The sequence below is a fragment of the Neopsephotus bourkii genome, unplaced genomic scaffold (genome assembly GCF_033783945.1).
Source record: "Neopsephotus bourkii isolate Nb327-2 ecotype Australia unplaced genomic scaffold, CSIRO-AGI_Nbou_v1 NB_196, whole genome shotgun sequence".
NCBI lineage: Eukaryota > Metazoa > Chordata > Aves > Psittaciformes > Psittacidae > Neopsephotus > Neopsephotus bourkii.
Genome location: NW_026900709.1, coordinates 6,698,486 through 6,716,360, shown reverse-complemented (window position 1 = coordinate 6,716,360; position 17,875 = coordinate 6,698,486). Strand labels below are relative to the sequence as shown.

The window sequence follows — 17,875 nt, the reverse complement described above, 5'->3', positions numbered from 1 at the left end:
CTCTTTCAGCTCTGACTTTCCATGAATTTATCAGCAATTCGACACAAACACACCCAGCCCGCAGTCCTGTGAGACAACGAGGCTCTGGCATCCAAAAGGGAATGGGGAAACGCATTTCTCCATGTACTGGAGCTTGATTTTACCTGATCTGGGCATTGCACTAAGGAGGAATGAGCACAGTGGTTAAGAAATGGCATTCTGTCTTACAGATGTGCACACATACACCTCCACACACCACTCCATGCTTGAGGAGCCCCCTGCAAACATCCCCACATCAGCACGCAGCCAGGGTAGGCTGTGGCTTGCCCAGATTCAGTGCAAACAAAATAGGTGCTGGCATTTAGGAAGGCAGAAAAAATAGCCCGTGTGTCTTGCAGGTGTCAGTAATAACAAATAGCAGTAATAATACCAACAATTACACCAACAATAATAATAAACACTGATAAAGGACCTTACGTGGTGCCGGATGAAGTTCCTGTGCAAGGCAGCTCATCAGTTCTCCCTGCTCCGATGGCAGAGTGCCGCAACATCAAACAGCTCCTTATCTAGGGACAGCCAAGGAGCGTGGGCTGCTCCTCCTGGTCTCACCCCCAACAAAACCTTCTGCCAGCAGTGAACAAATCACTCACATCATATGCATTCACCAGAAATCAAAGCCCTGGCACGTTATTATTGCCCTGACACTCTCCCCAAGAGGAGCCTAATGCTGAGCTCTTTATCCCTCCTGTGTTCCTGCTTTCCCTGACATGCTTCGATTCTTTTGCATTTGCAGGTAATTCTGCTCTGTTTGATCATGGCTCGCTCACCCGTCTGATGGTTTCACATCATCCGTCTGTCCTGCGGGGCAGACGCCTCTGCCTGTCCCACCTGCGCGCTCAGCACAGTGCTTGCTCAGCAGCCCAGCTTCGGAAACACGTTTTGTGTTTATGCAGTGCAAGGGCTGGGCAGTGAGGATGGGAAGCCAGCATTGCACAGCACTGCCCATGGCCAGACCATGCAGGGAATGACAGCCTTGGCCCTTGTCCATAGGTGAGGAAGTCAGGGCAGGAGAAGGGGTGCAGGTGGCATCCCCCTAGCCAAGCACAGGGCTGTGCTGCTTGGGAACATCACCAGCCTGAGAAAGAACCACGGGCAGCCCTTCAACCATATCCCTACACGATGGAGGGCAGGAGGGTCAGTATTTTAGCAGATGCTCCAGCAGCCATTAGGATTAGGATTTGCCGTGTGCTGTGCTTCACATGTTCATAATACCAAAGAGGCAATCTTGGTCCTGTGCCCTGCCGTCCCCCACACTGAGCCCTCGAGACAGATGTGTGCCTGCAGCCTCCAGCTCCCAACAGGGAAGCAGAGAGCCCAAGGGACAGGATAGTGCCATGAGCCTCTGGCTTTCCAGCCACCCACAAAGCAACCCAGCAGACAAGGTGCCTAAAACCTCACTTTGGATTCAAAGAAACACTGGTGAGAGCTCAGGGCTGCCACGAGCACAGCTGCACCAAGCCGCTGCCTTGGTCAACAACGCAACCCTTTCCTCTCCCCACTGCTGAAACTCCCCTCTCCCTGCTCTTCAAGGGAGTGACTTCTTGTTGCCCATCTTCAAGGGACATAGAATCATAGAATGGTTTGGGTTGGAAGGGACCTTCAAAGTCATCTAGTCCAATCCCCTAGCCATGAGCAGGGACATCCTCAACTAGATCAGGTTGCCCAGAACCACATCCAGCCTGGCCTTGAATGTCTCCAGGGATGGTGCATCCACCACATCTCTGGGCAACCTGTGCCAGGGTTGTACTACCCTCATTGTAAATTTCTTCTTCACATGCAGCCAGAATCCCCCCTCTTTTAGTTTAAAATCATCACCCCTCATCCTTGCAATAGATTGCATCCATGATTGCAATAGATCCTAAAATGTCTCTCCACACATGGGGCCAGGGAGCAACCTCCACTCATATTCCCCAGCGTGAGGTCCCACCAAATGGTCTGTGATGGTGCTGGAGTTGTCTGAGTCTCTGCCAGCCTGGAAGCCTCATGGGAGAGCTCTGCCTGCTGCCTCAAGCCCCAGGATGTGACAGAAAGCTGTGTGTACTCAACAGTGAGTGCAGCAAGGGCATTCCTGTGGGCTGCTGGGACGAGGGTTCGGAGCTATTCTGTTTTCTGCATACACTGAGATCAAAATATGAGCTTTCAAAACGATTTGAGATTAGCTGGAGGGAAACAACAGAGAGAGGAAAAGCAGCGCATCCCTGCTTGATTCAACTGCCTGCACACCATGCACATACTGCCTTTCTGCAAAGACGAGCCAATGTGGAGGGCCTGGAAAACTGCACCCTTGACTGAGGCCATGTGGGTCCTCTTTGTAAGTGGCCAAGGCTGGGCTGGGCTCAGCCAGAGGGCCAGGCAGGTCTCCTGGATGTAAACCTCACCTTCTGGCTGTGGTGCAGGATCTCACCTGGCCTAGGGTATGCTGCTGCAAGGTGAGTCCCAGGTCGTCAGAAACATCAGCTGTGCGAAGGGAATTGCAGAGAGCTGTTCCCAAACCCACTGGAGGAAAAGCAGGAACTGCTTTTTTGACAGGGATCACCAGCATCACATGCACAGTGCTGGATGTGCAGAGGAGCCATCTCAGCCAGGCTGTGCACAGCCACACCAGCATGCCTGGCTGCCAACTTGAGCATGTCTGCAAAACAAATTCCAGCTGTTTACATGTTTAAGATATGCAGATGCATAAGGCACAGGCCTCAGATACCAAAATATCTGATTTTACTTGCAAATGAAGCAGCTCAGTATTCCAGCACGTGTAATTTGCAGGTGCCATTAATTTTCCCCCGAGCTTGGTGTCTGGTTTTGACTGGAGGCAAGAGAGTTGTCAACAGGAGAGCACAACTGCAGGTGTAAGGCTGCCTTAAAAGCAGCCACAAAACAGCTACAAAACCTAGGACTACACTGAGGCAAACTGGTGAAGCCTGCAGAAGAGCCACACCAGCAGGACAGAGCAATGGGTATGGGTGCAGTTGCCATATGATCCACTTACCTGACAGCCCATTGATGCTGAAGGTGCCACCAGCCACTCTCCTTTCGCTCCTGAAGGAGGGCCCAGGTGATGAACACCCATCAGGAGCTTATTCATCACAAAAGAGGAAAGAACTGATCAGCAAGCAGTCAGCTCATCTGGTAAGGCTTCTTCCCCATCAGACTGCCATGGGAAACTGCCAGAAATGTTCAGAATTGAAGATGAGACAAGAAGCTTAGAGAGGTTCATTACACCTGAAAATGAGATACATGTTCAGAGCAGCAGTTAGGAAGGGAATAGCATCAACATGTGTCTGCAGTGAATAAATGCATCCTACCCAGTGACACCAGTTAAAGAGGGGGAAACTTTGCTATAAGCCATGTCAGTCTTGGTGGGGTATGGTGAAAGGGAAGAGCTGGGAGGCTTTTACTTCCTTAGAGAGACTGGGGGGAGCCATGGACTGCTGTTCTCCAGGTGTCACCTAGAGCTGATGGAAACTGAAAGCAAGGAGAAAACAAATGGGATTGCTTGCAAATGGGAGTTCTGCTGCAGACAGATGGCTGTGTCAGGACAGCCCATAGGAAAGGTGGGGCAGTTTGCCGCCACGACCCTTATGCAGGTAAAATGAAACAGTTCTGAAGAATAAATGGCATTACTCAGGTCTAGGATTCAAATGCAAGATTCTCATCAAGTATAAATAGCTCCTCATTTTGGTAGAATGTTTTCTTATGAACAGGTCTAGATTTCCATCTGTGCTGCTTCCTTCCTCACATGGCATGGGAACTCCTCACAGACACATACTTTCTCTTCAAGCTGTCCCTGAGAGGTAGGAGGGTGCTATTAGCAGCCTACAACATCAAGAAGCATGTGCAGGAGCACAGGACATTTCTGGTTTAGCCATGAGATAGCCAGGTGTCTCAGCATGGGGCCACCATCCCTCTGGATCCAAGCCTCCTAAGATGCCAGAGGACACCACAAAGTGCAGGGAAAGCACCAGCGAGAAGTTGCCAGAGTTACTGATTAAACCATCACAGCAAGGGCTGTGCCAGCTCCCCTGCTGCTGCTGGGCTCGGGGGCTCAAGGACCATAGTGAAAAGTGGACACCCATCTTCCTACATGCACAAGCAATAGCACAGAGGAGGAAGGGGAGACAGCAAAGTTTGGCTCCTGTGTATTTGGTTGTAACTGAAAGCTCTCATGACAGCTTTCTGCGAGATAATCTGTGGGTTTTCCTCCAGATAGGTCAAGTGGCTCTTAGATTAGAAAGCGCTGAGGAGAGCTCCCTGTAGTTTATCTTTGCTAATGCTTTCTTGAAGGTCCTGTTCCAGGCAATACAAGTGATGGCTCCTGTTATTAAAACTTGGCCATAAAAGTTACATTAACACAGGAATCGGTGATACAAGTTCAGCAATGGAGATCTCTGAGCCTGTAAAGCAATGCATTGTTACCTTGATGGAGAGGGGATGGTAAGCCTGTTTTCTGTAAACCTTCAGGGTCAGCACTGTAAATTATATCCTGACACCAGCCTCCATTGGAAAAGGTAAGAAAAGTCGCAAATAAAAGGTCCGCTCTAGGAAGGACATGATAGGTGTCAGACAGGGGAGTCTCAAGCAAGAAAAGTGTTTGCAGAAACTGTAGGAGCTTCACCCAGCAAGTCTGGAGCTGTCAAAATCCAGGCTGTCAGGATAATAGAAGAAAAGCAATTTCCTAAAGAGTAATGAGCTAAAGTGAAGGAAATGTATTTCTTCAGCTCTGGAAACAGGATATACTGAATTACCACACAGTGGAAGAGCCTAGTGAGACATTTTGACATACGTCACTCAGGCATTAAAGAGCTGCAGCCTCTGTAGGAAATTAAGTAATGACGGTGAATAGGAATAAAGGAACGTGCCTGTTTGGAGTGGATGAAAGGACTCCAGATGTGTATGCGGCTGTGACTGCTTCATATTGTTTGGGACTTTCAGCCCTGGAAACAAAAGAGACAATCCTGATGAAATATGTAAGCCTTCACTTGAATGCTATCAGGACAGAATCAAACCTAATGTTAAAGCACAAATACAGAAAGGAAACACAAGAGGAAATGAAAAGTGAAAGAGAATCTCCCCTTGAAAAAAAAGTAATAAAGACATTCCAGTTCCCCATGCTTTTTCCCTTATCTCACGCTGCTCGGGGAGCATCAGTTCTGCACATGTGACCCTCTGCACAGACTGTGCCACATATTGCAGGATATGATGTCTGGGTTTCAAAAGAACAATTGGAACCGAGCGACCTGTCCTGCTTTGAGCATCCCCTGCACAGCCCCAGGCCCACAGCTCTCCCACTGTCACTGTCATTTCCATCAGGTGCTGTCTGTCATCAGCACTGGCAGTGCTGTCATGGCCACCCTAGAATAAACCTGGTGCAGGTCAGGAATGACTTTGTGTTGATTATTAAAAGCTCAAGCAATACTTATACTACAAAAACCTCTTACAATGGCCTGCTGCTCCTTGCAGAGTTTGGGCAATGAATGAAACCAGGAATGCAAAACTAAAGCTGATGGACCAAGTAAGGTCAATGGCACCCTGCAGCAAGCAGCACCTTTGTCCTGCCCTTGGCTGCCTGCCTGCTGCTTGCAGGTTCTCCCTGCTTGCTCCTTTCCAGGGCCTGGCACTGCGTTCAGCAGTTCCCACACGCTTGCTGTGGAGCACACTGCAAATCAAGTCCCAGAGAGCGGGTGGAAAAACAGGGGGCAGAAGGAAAACTAGACTGAATTATGAATTACGTGAATGAGTGGATTAAATTTTATGGCATTAGAGATTAGTTTTGATGCATTTAAGAATTTTACACCACGGGCTGTGCTTCAATTATAGGATCAGAGAGTAACACGGAGGGGCCATGCGTTTAAAACCCACCAGTTTTCCAGCCAGGGAGTCTTACACCTGGTTGTTGGCCCATATAGGACAGGATGAGCAATGTGGGCTGGGGAGGGCTGACAAAGCAGCAGGAAGATGAAAAGTACTGTCTGTCATAGACACACGTAGCTACTAGAAGATCCATGTGTTGTTTGTCTCTTGCAGACTTCGCTAAGAGCAGCCCACACATTCTGGCATTGGTTGAGAACACCAGTCATAGAATCAAGGAAGGAGCACAAAGAGATAAATATGCTGTGTTACTGGGGATGAATGAAGGAGAAGAGATCCTGCAGGTATTCAATAATTAAGAGTTAGGCTGCCACCCTCCAGCCCCACTCTCTGTAACCTGGCAAAGGCAGATGGAAACAGTGCTGCCTGTGGGCAAAGTCTGCCCCAAAGCAGGGACAGCTCAAAGAGACGCAGCCACAGTCTTTGTGAAACACTCTGCTCCCTGTAGCACAGGCTGCATGAAAGCATCCAACATCACAGTGGACCAGGAGCCGATATGAGCAGGACTGCTAGCTTTTTAAGCATGTTTAATGGGAAACAGCGTCTGATAGAGGCATCATCTTTTTGGCACTTCATCACAGGAAATTTGCTACAGGCAGGCAGCTTTGCAAGGCACACAAAATGTCATAGAATCAACAAGGTTGGAAAAGACCTTTAAGATCATCAAGTCCAACTGTTACCCCAGGACTGCCAAGGCCATCACTAACCCATATCACTGGGGGCCTCATCTACACTTCCAGGGACAGTGATTCCACCACTGCCCCGGGCAGCCTGTTCTAATGTCTCCATGAAGAAACCCCCCCTGGTGCAGCTTGAAGCCATTACCTCTAGTTCTATTGCTTGTTACCTGGGAGAAGAGACCAACCGCACCTCACTACAGCCTCCTTTCAGGTAGTTGTAGAGAGCGGTAAGGTCCCCCCTAAACCTTCTCTTCTCCAGACTCATCACAGCAGCTTTGGTGAATTTTTGGAAGAGATATTATTTGTCAAGACCCTCATCTCCATCACCTTTCAAAGGGCCTACCTCAGACAACATCAATGTACGAGACCTTGGCTGGTTCTAATTCATTAGTTAGGGGTATTAGGATTAGCTCTGCCAAGCAAGGCCTTGTAGCTGGGCAGAGCTGGTAGAGATGAAGCAGCCAAGTGAGGAGGATAAGGTCTGACAAGGAACAATTCTGAGCTCTAAGAATCTAATTTTGCTTACCAGCATCGCTTCAGCAACAATTTCAGTTGCAATCTGAGGGGAAAGGAGATGGAGAAGAAAAAAAACACAACAAAAACATTGTATGGAATGGGCAGAACACTGGGCAAAAAAAGGAGGGGGGAACAAAGCCCCAAAACCCAACAAACAAAAGCTATATTAAACAGTAGGACCCAAGGGAGAGCAGCAAAAATGAGATTAGTAATAGAGAAAACTGGCTGGCTCCACTGAGCAAATGCTGGCTAACTGAAAAATTAAATTCTGCAGGATTAAACAAGGCATTAAAGTGGTTGAGGGGGAAAAAAACCCACAGCAAAAGCAAACAGCAACCAAGTGCTCTCATATGTAAGTCAAGTGCCTTTACCGACTTTGAACACTCAGCTGGACTGGAAAAGCTCTTTACCAAAGCATGGCAAATACATGCAAACTGCTGAAAGCACTGATTAGAGGAGACTACACACTTGGGGAGGTATCCTCTGCTGATGACAATCTGTGCCTCTTGATTCAGGCAGCAGGAATGTGCAGAGAACCCCAGATGCTTCATGTGTCTTGATTTAACCCATTTGTATGCTTCTAGGCACTTAACCCTCTCCCCCCATCCCAGTTGGGTTCATCTTACTGGAGTGATGGCAAAGAACATTTTTCGTTAGCAAATGGAGAATAAACCCCAACAAAAGCATTGTTTAAAAGACATACCCAGAACTGGTTGTAAGAACTTCAAGGCTCCTGGACTTGGGCACCTCTCCTAACACTGGAAGGGGTCAGCACCACCATGGAGAGACACAGGGAAGCTATAACCAGGTGCCACATGCTCCATGTAGAACTGGTGACAATGGTCACTTTGGGAAATACCTATGAACACTTCCAGGGTCCAGTTCTGCACAATTCCACTGGCACAAACGTGGACCAATGCTGATATGGCAGCACTGTAACTGAGACCCACAGCTCGAAATTGAAATTTGGCAGAGTACAAGCCCACGTTTGGCATACATCAGCCTCTCTACTCTTGCTGATGCTTTGGCACTAGCTGGGTGAGGCAGGGTTGCTGCTACCCCTTCAGATCAAGTTTGGGTCCAATTTCTTCATGAGTGCTGCTCCTCTCGACTCCTGTGCAAGAAAGCCACAGCTTGAAGAGAAATGCTTAAACACACATAAACCCCATGAGAAATCATCTGCGAGGTTCTTTTCAGCATGAGCCATACTACTATGTACTTTGCACTCTCTGATGAAGGTCTATATAGATAGGAGACAGTGCTGCATCAGATGCCAGCTGTGCTCCTCACAAGCCTTACTGCCCTCCTTGGGGTCACAGCACAGGCTCAGAGCACCGGTCTGCAGCTGCGAAGACCCTCTCTCCTCCCTCTCACCACAGCACTTTGTCTCCTGCTGCTAAGGTCCACCACTGCATCCAACACAGATACAATGGGGAAGCTAGAAGTGGATGAAGTCCACGACACCCTCCCAGGAAATGAAACACATGGTACCTGTTGAGAACACACTGCTCAGTGTGACAGCATTTATGTCTGTATCAGCAGCCTAACCAGCATCAGCTACCTGGTAGGCATTACAGGAGAGGACCCCACAGATGAGGTTTGCAAGAGCCCCTGGGACAGCTGCTGGCTGATTACTGAGGGTTTCTTCTGCTAAGAGTTGCACAGGGTGAAAGCAAAGGCTTTGTATTTTAAAGTCAAGAAGCTGAAGCTGGTGCACAAGCTGAGCAGAAAACAGGCATCAGAGCCAGACCAAGTTCACCATACAGGACTCTCCTCCACACCAGTGCCTAAGTCAGCCATCGCAAGCAAGATGCAAGGGGTGAACAGGACACCAAGCCTCTTTGTCCTAAGGACGTCTGCCATGGCATTTACTGGATGTGGGTGTAGAAGGTTTGTACTGCTGTTCCCCTACAGAAACACAAGAGTGTGTGTGAATATCAAAAATACTTTGCTTTCAGGGACATTTTTAGCACAACATTTTAGTCTTCTTACTAGATGCAGTGGTACCAAAACTCTTCATTGGCATCTTCCACTAGTCATAAATCAGCAATAGCAGTAAACCGAGGCAGCCATTCCTGGCCTGAACTGCACAACAGTAAACATGCCAATCATCTCTTAGCCTGTTAAAACAAGCATCCTGTATCTCCAATTCATACCAGACAGCTGCAGAGTACCAACCCTGCACTCTGGGGTGTAGGGAGTGTGGAAGATATCCCCCATTATTTCCTGCAGATGGGACAAGTGCCTGTGACTATACAGAGAGAGAGGTTTTCACCTGCAGAAAGACACCTCCCAAATTTAATAAAGGTTTATCCTTCCGATTGCTTTGCCGCATGCAAGAGCAACGCTTGCTCTTGTAACAAACTGTCACCAGTACAAACCAAATGAGCTTTCCTGAGAAAAATAATTGCCAACTATTAAAAGACTACTGTTGGAGCTCGAGAGGACTGTAAATACAGAGAAAGATGAACCACATTCTTCCTGAACTGATACTTCAAACAAAGCCTACTTGTGTTTCGAAATGCACTACAGCAATGACCAGTTGTTTTTGTTAAGTTTCAGGCCGAGAGCCATGCAACCATTTCCTAAGAGCAGCATTCCTTTGTTGTTCATGGAAATGCTGGAAAGAAACCCAGGTGATTCAGCTGGTCTCCGCCTTAGCCAGCAGAGGAGTCTCAGCCCATTTCTCTTCAAGCCCACAGTGGAGAATGCCCAGCCTGGGATGAGACCAGGCAACTCTACTTCTGCCAAGTCATCCAAAAGGAAAAACCTTACTCTTCATTGTGGCCTCAAACCTTACACCAAATAGCAACTTACTTTTGCTGTTTTGTTAAAAGCAGGTTTTTAACAACTATCACAGACCCCGAAAATTCCCTAGAATGGACAAGCTTGGGGTAGATTTTCTCCAGCCATACTGCATTGAACTTACACTGCTGCACTCTCCTTTTGCTTACTTTGTCTCATTTTTAATGTGATCACTCTGTCTTGACAAATGCTTGGATGCAGCACTTTCAGTGTACTCTCATCTCTCAGGAAGACAAGGCATTAAAGTACAATCCAGTTGTGTCCTTTGCCATGAAACCTTTGCAGCATGCGTTAGCATGGAAGACTGCATCATTCACTGACACTGCTTACCCCTCAGCCTGAATTACAACCAAGCACTGTGAAATGCTGCGCTAATTACGCTGTCTAGAACGGCTGATCCACTGTTCATTAAGAAGGAAAGTCAGATTACTGAATCCCCTTCTCATCAATCTCTGTTCATGGTTATTCTGATGATCAGGTCAGAATTAAGTGGGACTGTTTATGAAAAACAGAACCTGGAAGATGGTCTCACCTAGGACATGACTACTTACCCTTGGCCAGTCACAACCTCGAACATATTGGAGATGGAAGACCAGCAAGGCAAGCATCAGCTGAAGCACATACCCCTTGTGTCAGAAAGCAAAGGGGAAGATGCAGCAGCAATCTATTCACTGCAAAGCATCCAAGGCATAGTTCTGTCTGAAAAGAGGTGGAAAAGCTGCTCTCGGAAGGCGAACATGGCACTGAAAGGTTAGTGCCAGCCTAGTTTGCACCAGCCACAGCAAGGTGGCGGAACAGCAGCTTTACCCCAGTGCTCAGGTGTCTGTGTTGAAACAAGACAGTGGTGATTCCCAACGTCTGGACAATCCAGGTAGTCACCACATGCATGCCCTGGCCTTGCAATCCTGCCAAAGAGCTGACCAGAGCTCCACAGCAACCCTCATTTGTCATCCATATACCAATCCTCAAAATAATGCCAAACTCCTATTTACCAGTTCCGGTGATGAAGCAGGGATATATTGTTTAGACCTCAGAAAACATAACAACATGTAAGGAACAAAAAAATCTATTCCAAACACCTCAAATTGTATTTCAAGTACAGTTCTGCAAACTCAAACCAGAAAATAAGATGAAGGGGATCTGGTCTCCAGGGCAGTGATGCAGAGCTAGAAAGCACTATAATTAGAATCAGGACTGAGACTGAAGATCCTGGTTTGTTTGCAAAACTGATTAGCTAATGTCATTAGAAAGCAATAAAGAATAAGCAAGAGTAGAATCAGACTCTACAGCTATCTAAGCTAAGGACAGTTTAGTAACTGCACTTAGGATACGTTTTAAAAGAAAAACGAAATCACTTCATGGATTAGATTGCAGCCTGGGCAATATTCATACATCTCGGACATGTCAAAATGGCTTGAGGAAGAGGGTTTCAACATAGTAAACACAGCTACTTCACAGCAAGATTTATTAATACATCCAAAAGAAAGAAAGAAAATCATTTTGTCACACTATATACAGATAATACATACAGTGTTTTATACACATATTACATCAGTTTTTACACAAGAAAAATATACATAAAAATGTAAACTTTCGTATACAAAAACCCTTAAACAAATTAAACAAGGACCAGATAACAAAAGGAGACCAATCTATTATCATTTCATTGATTTTTTTTTCTTTTTTTTTTTTTAATGGTAATACAGTACATTCATTGAGAAGTATGAGGAACATGAGAGCCAACCTTTCCTATTTAAAGGGAAAGTACAAACACGAGCTTCCCTACCCGCCCCTGGAATGCTGTCTGTGAGCCTCCAGCACTAGAAGCAGTAGTGTGAGCTGCTATCGCTGCCAGGCACCCAGCAGGAAGGGACCCTTCTTCTTGGGCATCCTCATGCACCACACTCTCCAAAAGCGATACATCCACAGAAGGAATCTGGACTGGGCTTTTTGTGAGTATTAGCTAGTCTTCCAGCTAATACCACGAGACGGGATGCAGCAATGCAAGTTTGTATGTTCCCTTTAAGCAGTCATTAAGTGGATTTAGCTTTGCTGGAGTTAAGTTGTTTATTTTTCCCAATGTACAGTATGCTGAACACATGTCGGGGATGAGAGGGAAGAAGGAAGGGGTGTAAGAGACTGCTAATCCTTGCTACCATGCAGTTACTTCAAAATCAGGTACGTTTGCAAGCTACAATTCACTGGTTCAAAAGACAATGCCTCACCTTTGCTTTCCCACTGCAACTTGTTTTAAACTCTAGTGGCCAAACAACTGTACGAGGCTCTTTGTTACAAGGCTGTTTCTGATATCAAAGTGTGATGAAGCTACCTTTAAAATGACACCAAACACAAACTTCTCTTGAGACAGCCTTAAAAGGAGTGAGCATTCCCTCTAAGCACTTTGGATTGTCCACTTGCCAAATTCTCTTTATTAAATCTGGGATATTTACCCTTAACTGCAAAAAAGGATATTGGTTGAGATTCTGACATCTGTTTTGCTGCACTTGCAGAAAAACATTTCATGGAATTGGAAGGAAAAAACCCAACAAAACCCAAACCCACAACAATAAACCCAAACTGTAAAACCTCAGGAATCAAGTGAGAAGGGAACTACTTCATATGTCGATGAAAAAACTGTTGCAGGAACTCACTGGAAACAAACGAACTATAGATTCCAAAGAAGGCTTCTCATATTAAATAAGTTAAAGACTTGTTACAGACATCTTCAGTAAGAACATCCATCCTCCACAAAGTATGTTAAAATGTAACACAATAGCGATGCACTGGTACTTCTCTCAAAAAGGATAGAAGGACATGAAATATCCTCAGTGATATCAATAACTTCTAAATGTAGGAGGTGAACAATGATTTACGAAAGAAAAGTAATGAGGGAAAAAGCTCTGTAAAAGAAACCATGAATCATTAATTATAATTGGACAAAAGGGGGATGGGGCAGAATGCAATTACAGAATGCCTCACAAACCTCTGAAGGAAATAAATACATAGAAACTTTTGTTTCCACTTCTTCCTTATGTCCATCTAAGCAATGGTGGGAGTAAGGGCTTGTCTGCTTGCTTTTGTTTTTTTGTTTTCTTTTTTTTTCTCTTTTTTTCCTTTTTTTTTTTGTTTAAATAACAACCCTTCTAGTAAAAATTCAGAAGACAATTAGATGGCTTTAGATAATTAATAAGAGTCTCCTTTTTAAAATAAAACTTTGATAACACATTTCTCCGTTTCTTCTATATAATGCAGCTTCAGTGAAAATATGTTGTAAGGGAGAGCAATTTGCAAAGGGTGGGGGGGGGGAAATTGCCAACCAAGGTTCATAACATATACACATGTATATGCAGGACATCTACACTCTATATACATATTTAATATACGTATGCATGAGTATATATCAGGAGAGAACCAACAGGTACATTCTCCACATACATAAACTGAAAGAGCGTAATATACGTGTGTGTATAAATATGTATTATACACACACAGTACAGACATACCCATACACACGCCCCAACATATGTATCATAGAAATCGTCGCGTATGATTGCATGAAAGCTCAGATGGAACAGCACACCAGTCACCTTTTTCTAATAGGAATGCAAGGAAGACAAAGCTCCACGGCTGAATTGTGGCCAAGAAAAAATCGTGCCATATCCATACGGAAAACGTGGAATGCAGTATGACTCGATGACAGAACTGGAGCAGCATTCTGCATTGAAACTGAAGCCTAAGTTAGCCAGGAGTTTCAACAGTGCTTAAATGTGACTGAGCAGGTTCTGACAGCTGCTTTCTGCTAAAAGGATACAGAAGCTCCACTTAGCCAGAAAACACAAAATAAAACATTTAAAACCACAATGCACTTACATAAGCGAGATCATTCAATACACAACTGGATGCAAAGTGCTAGCACGTTATTGGTCAAATCTGCAGCTCGTTTTAAAATCTGTTTGATGGCAAAATATAACAAGCTGTATTTCTCTTTATATGTCTGATGACAACCCCACTGCTCAGAACAGAGCACAGGGCTGCCTTTTGTTTACTGCCTGCACCACGGGAAACACAAACCAAACTCCCTTTTTCTCCCTGGGGCTGAAAACTGAAGACAGTTTTTGGTGGGTTCATTTTTCTACTTTTGAGCATTTACCTCTAAAATACAGTGCCAGGTTAACCTTTTAGTATGCTAGGAAGCTTTGCATCAGGTTCTAAAAGATGTTTGTGTTCATTTACAAATCACTGTCATACTCAAGCACAAGTGAATGGCTGGGAAATCCTGCATAAGTTCAAGCAAGTGCTTAGGGCCCAATTCAGCTTCCACTACAGTCACCAAGAGAATTTCCCTAATGCATAAGCAGAGCTGGATTGGGCCATTAAACCTGACTGCTGATAGCAAAAGAAACAGTAGAGATGCAGGGACAAGGAGGAGCTGGAATGGACGCAATGGAGCAGAGAACAGAAGAGGTCGGCATTGCAAGAGGCCTCAATGAGTATTAATATAGAATAAATGAAAGCAGAAACGTACCAAGGCAACTCCACTGTGAGGGCTGAGGTAACGCAGATCAATGGTGACCAAGCTCGTATCAGTCACTGATGTCATCCAAATCCCTCACAAGAATTAAAACAACCTTGTTTGGCACAAGTGCTTACCTGCTACACGTATGTTACGTGGATAGTCTCTCTCTTTAGCTCACACACTCGCTCATGTTACAACTAATGTACATGTGTGTGATACAATGCATACCCCACCTATACATCTATATTCATGTATATATAGGTTTAGATTGATTGCATTCACACGTATTTATTGTACATCATGAGGGCAAGTCCACATTCCGCAAAGTGCTACCAACATCTCATATACAGATATATCTCTCTGTACAGGTATACACAAAAATTGGTATATTCTTCACCATAAAGGCATAAAAGATTTATGCTCGTAACTCCCATTACCATCAAATAAGCAGAAGGAAAGGCCTCTGACAACTTCCACCTCCCTGCCCTTTCACTTGTATGTGTATGTGCTAGAAATGAATTGTGGGGAAGAGGAAAGGGAGAGGGATGCCTGGGGGGGGGGGGGTGTTGATAGGGAGGGGGATATTAAAAAAAATATAATTGAAAATTATGATTTGATTTGCAACTGCTTAAAAAATGCCTTCAAAAAATTCAAGTGTCTGTGCAATACTGGAAGCGCTGTTTTTCTAAACAGATTTCTAAAGTCACCAGGATCATCATCATTAAAAGCGATACTGTATGAATAAATAACAATTAGGTTGCTTTCTCCAGCCTAAACAGAACAGTATGAAGAATAAGCCAATCTGTAAGAATGTTTCTGACTTCTCACAATTGCAAGTGAGAACTCTCCATAACGAAATCTTCCATCTCCAATTACAGGGGGGAAGGAGGGGAGGGAAAAGTTAAATGCCATAATTAAATTCAGAATTTCACAGCGCAAGTGAAACTCCCTGGATTGAAAATGTATTTTGTTCTGCAATGCCACAACAGCAATTTTGGGGACAAAATTAATATCCACAAAAACCCTCGCGAAAGAAAATAATCTACTTTGAAGACAAGATCCTGTTACAGAACACAAACAGTGCCCCTTACAACCCAATTTGAAAACACAAGTACACTGATGGACAACATTTTCCAAGTCAGACCACAGGAGATTCGGGTATTAATTTGCAAAGATACAGCAATTCCCATGCCTCCCCATCCATCAGATGCAAACCTTCCCATTTCAATTTCTCCTGAAAAACATCACTCACTTCTCCCACCTCTCCTCCTCCCCCATTAGTTGTATTTCAAGGCTGTCTTTGGGAGATTGGTATTTTCATGGCATTTTAAATAGGGCTCAATGCAACGCATTTAAAAACAGTAAAATGGACATGATATCAGAGTTAGCCTTATAACAGAAGATTATGTAGTAGAGAGTTTCAGTTATTTATACAACAGTGAGGACATAACAACCCCCTACTAAATAATCACATTTCTACAATACATTCCATCACCTCTTGACTACTTTTCTCTTTACAAAACTATGACCTACATACAATATACACATTCGTATCGCACATACATCCCTCCTAATGCATATTTTTTGTGTGTATATATAATACATACATGCACACAAGCAGTCTAATTCTATTTATAAGTCACAGTGGGAATTCCTTTGTGAGGAAAGGAGGGGAAAAATTCCTGAATAAGACACTGTAGATTCCTAATGTTCTGACTTTTCAAATTCCAACTCACAGAGCTAACTGGAAATAAATACATGAAAAAAAAAATACCCAAAAAGAAAGAAAAAAGGTCTTACAAACTTGGTTCACAACTTCCAGCTACAGTAGTTGGATTTCTTTAATTTGATCTATTTACCCTGTAACTAAATTTCTAATCATAGGTACAAACCACAGATAAATTATTGCAGAATGTAACACGCAATTTAAAAAGAGTTATATGAACAGTAATATAAGGGTTAAAAAGAGTTCTATGCTTGTTGATACAGGATACCATTTTATTTTATTTATATATATATATCTATATATAGATATAGATATCTGCAAGGTAGCAAAGAATAGCTGTACACCTTGACACGGCAAAGATCCAGTGTAAAAAGGTGCTTCACTAGTTTGTTTTTCCAAAAAGCTTGTATATAATTTTATAGCTATTAAAAACACATATGCAACGTAATTCATTACACTCAATACAGCTTTAGTATAAAACTTATAATTTATGAGGTGATGTTAATAGCATAAATTAATATACCATTTCTCTTAAAATCTACAATAAGTATTCTGAAAGCTCATTGGGGAAGGGTATCTTTAAATAAAAAGTTTAAAGCTGAGCGTGATGAAAAAGATTCTGTATGTTGAACTTGAGATGAGAGCCCCGAGAAGAGAAAGAGTCCCTAAGCCAGACACTGTGGACTATAAAACTGAACAAAGATCTCTCCTTCTTGCGCTCTCACTTAGGTGACGCTCTACCTTAAATTATTATTTACTTTTAAAACTATTCACTTTTTTTCTTTTTCCTTTTTTTTTTTTTTTATGTTTTGTTTTTTGTTAACTGCCCTTATTTCTACAAGGAATCCCTGAGACATACCCAAAACTGTACAGTGAAGGTCATCACTGTTCAGAGAAACTGGTTCAACCCCTTCTGGTAGGATGTAGCTATTTTGCATGAGAATCGAACTGTCCATCATTTCAGAATGAATCTATTTGCACGGGAACCAACCACACCGTTTAAGACGCAGATTAGAAAGTCATTTCAGGGTAAATCAGTCCACTCCAAGGCAGAAGCCAATGCCATCGCAGTTAGCTACATCAGAGCAATCTGCACCAAAGTTAAAGTTTTCCAGAGGATATCTGGGAATGTTACCTATCCAGAGTTCACCCCTGTGGGCACCGGCTGACGATGACAGAAAGCAGGTAAAACATTAGCATTATTTGACCAAGGTCAACACATGTATGTGGTCGATACACAGGTACTCTGGGCATCTCACTTGTGTGTGTGTTTGGGGGACTAGCAGGGAGAAGGAGTAGGAAGAATGAATTTTTCTGTATCAGGTTAAGTACAGTTTTAAGGTCAAAAGCACAAGTTTCCTCCTGTTCACTTCCAAACCGAACTCTGTGAGCCAAAGTAGACTGAAAGATGCCAACACTTACTTCAAGGAGACAGAAAGTCTTCTCCAACTCTTGCAATCGATCTATGGCCAAGCCCACTTTCTCCTTTCATGCTTCCACTATGTTACCTGATTCCACAGTAGACGGAGAATGAGTACGCAAAAGCAAAATACAACAAGAACCCAACAACCAGGAGAAGTAGCAGAACAGCAAGGAAAAACCTTCCAAACCAGTCACTAATGTGGTGGGTTCTTCTCTTTTTTAAAAAAGGGCTGAAAACATGAGTGAGAAAATTGTCAAAAGAGATGTCTTGCATAACTCCTTCTCCTCCACCAAACTTAATTCGCA

General features: G+C 44.1%; 1 protein-coding gene across 2 annotated transcripts in view; it reads right to left on the bottom strand.

The window, feature by feature from the left end:
• Window positions 1-11,353: 11,353 nt before the first annotated feature.
• The window catches only part of INO80D (INO80 complex subunit D), a 45,254-nt gene continuing 38,732 nt past the window's right edge, over window positions 11,354-17,875 (bottom strand). Inside the window, exon 13 of one of the 2 annotated variants that reach the window (XM_061378269.1) lies at window positions 11,354-13,704. The gene's annotated coding sequence lies outside the window, so the exon portion shown is untranslated. The remainder of the gene's footprint in view (window positions 13,705-17,875) is intronic. The other variant, XM_061378273.1, reaches the window with a different exon arrangement.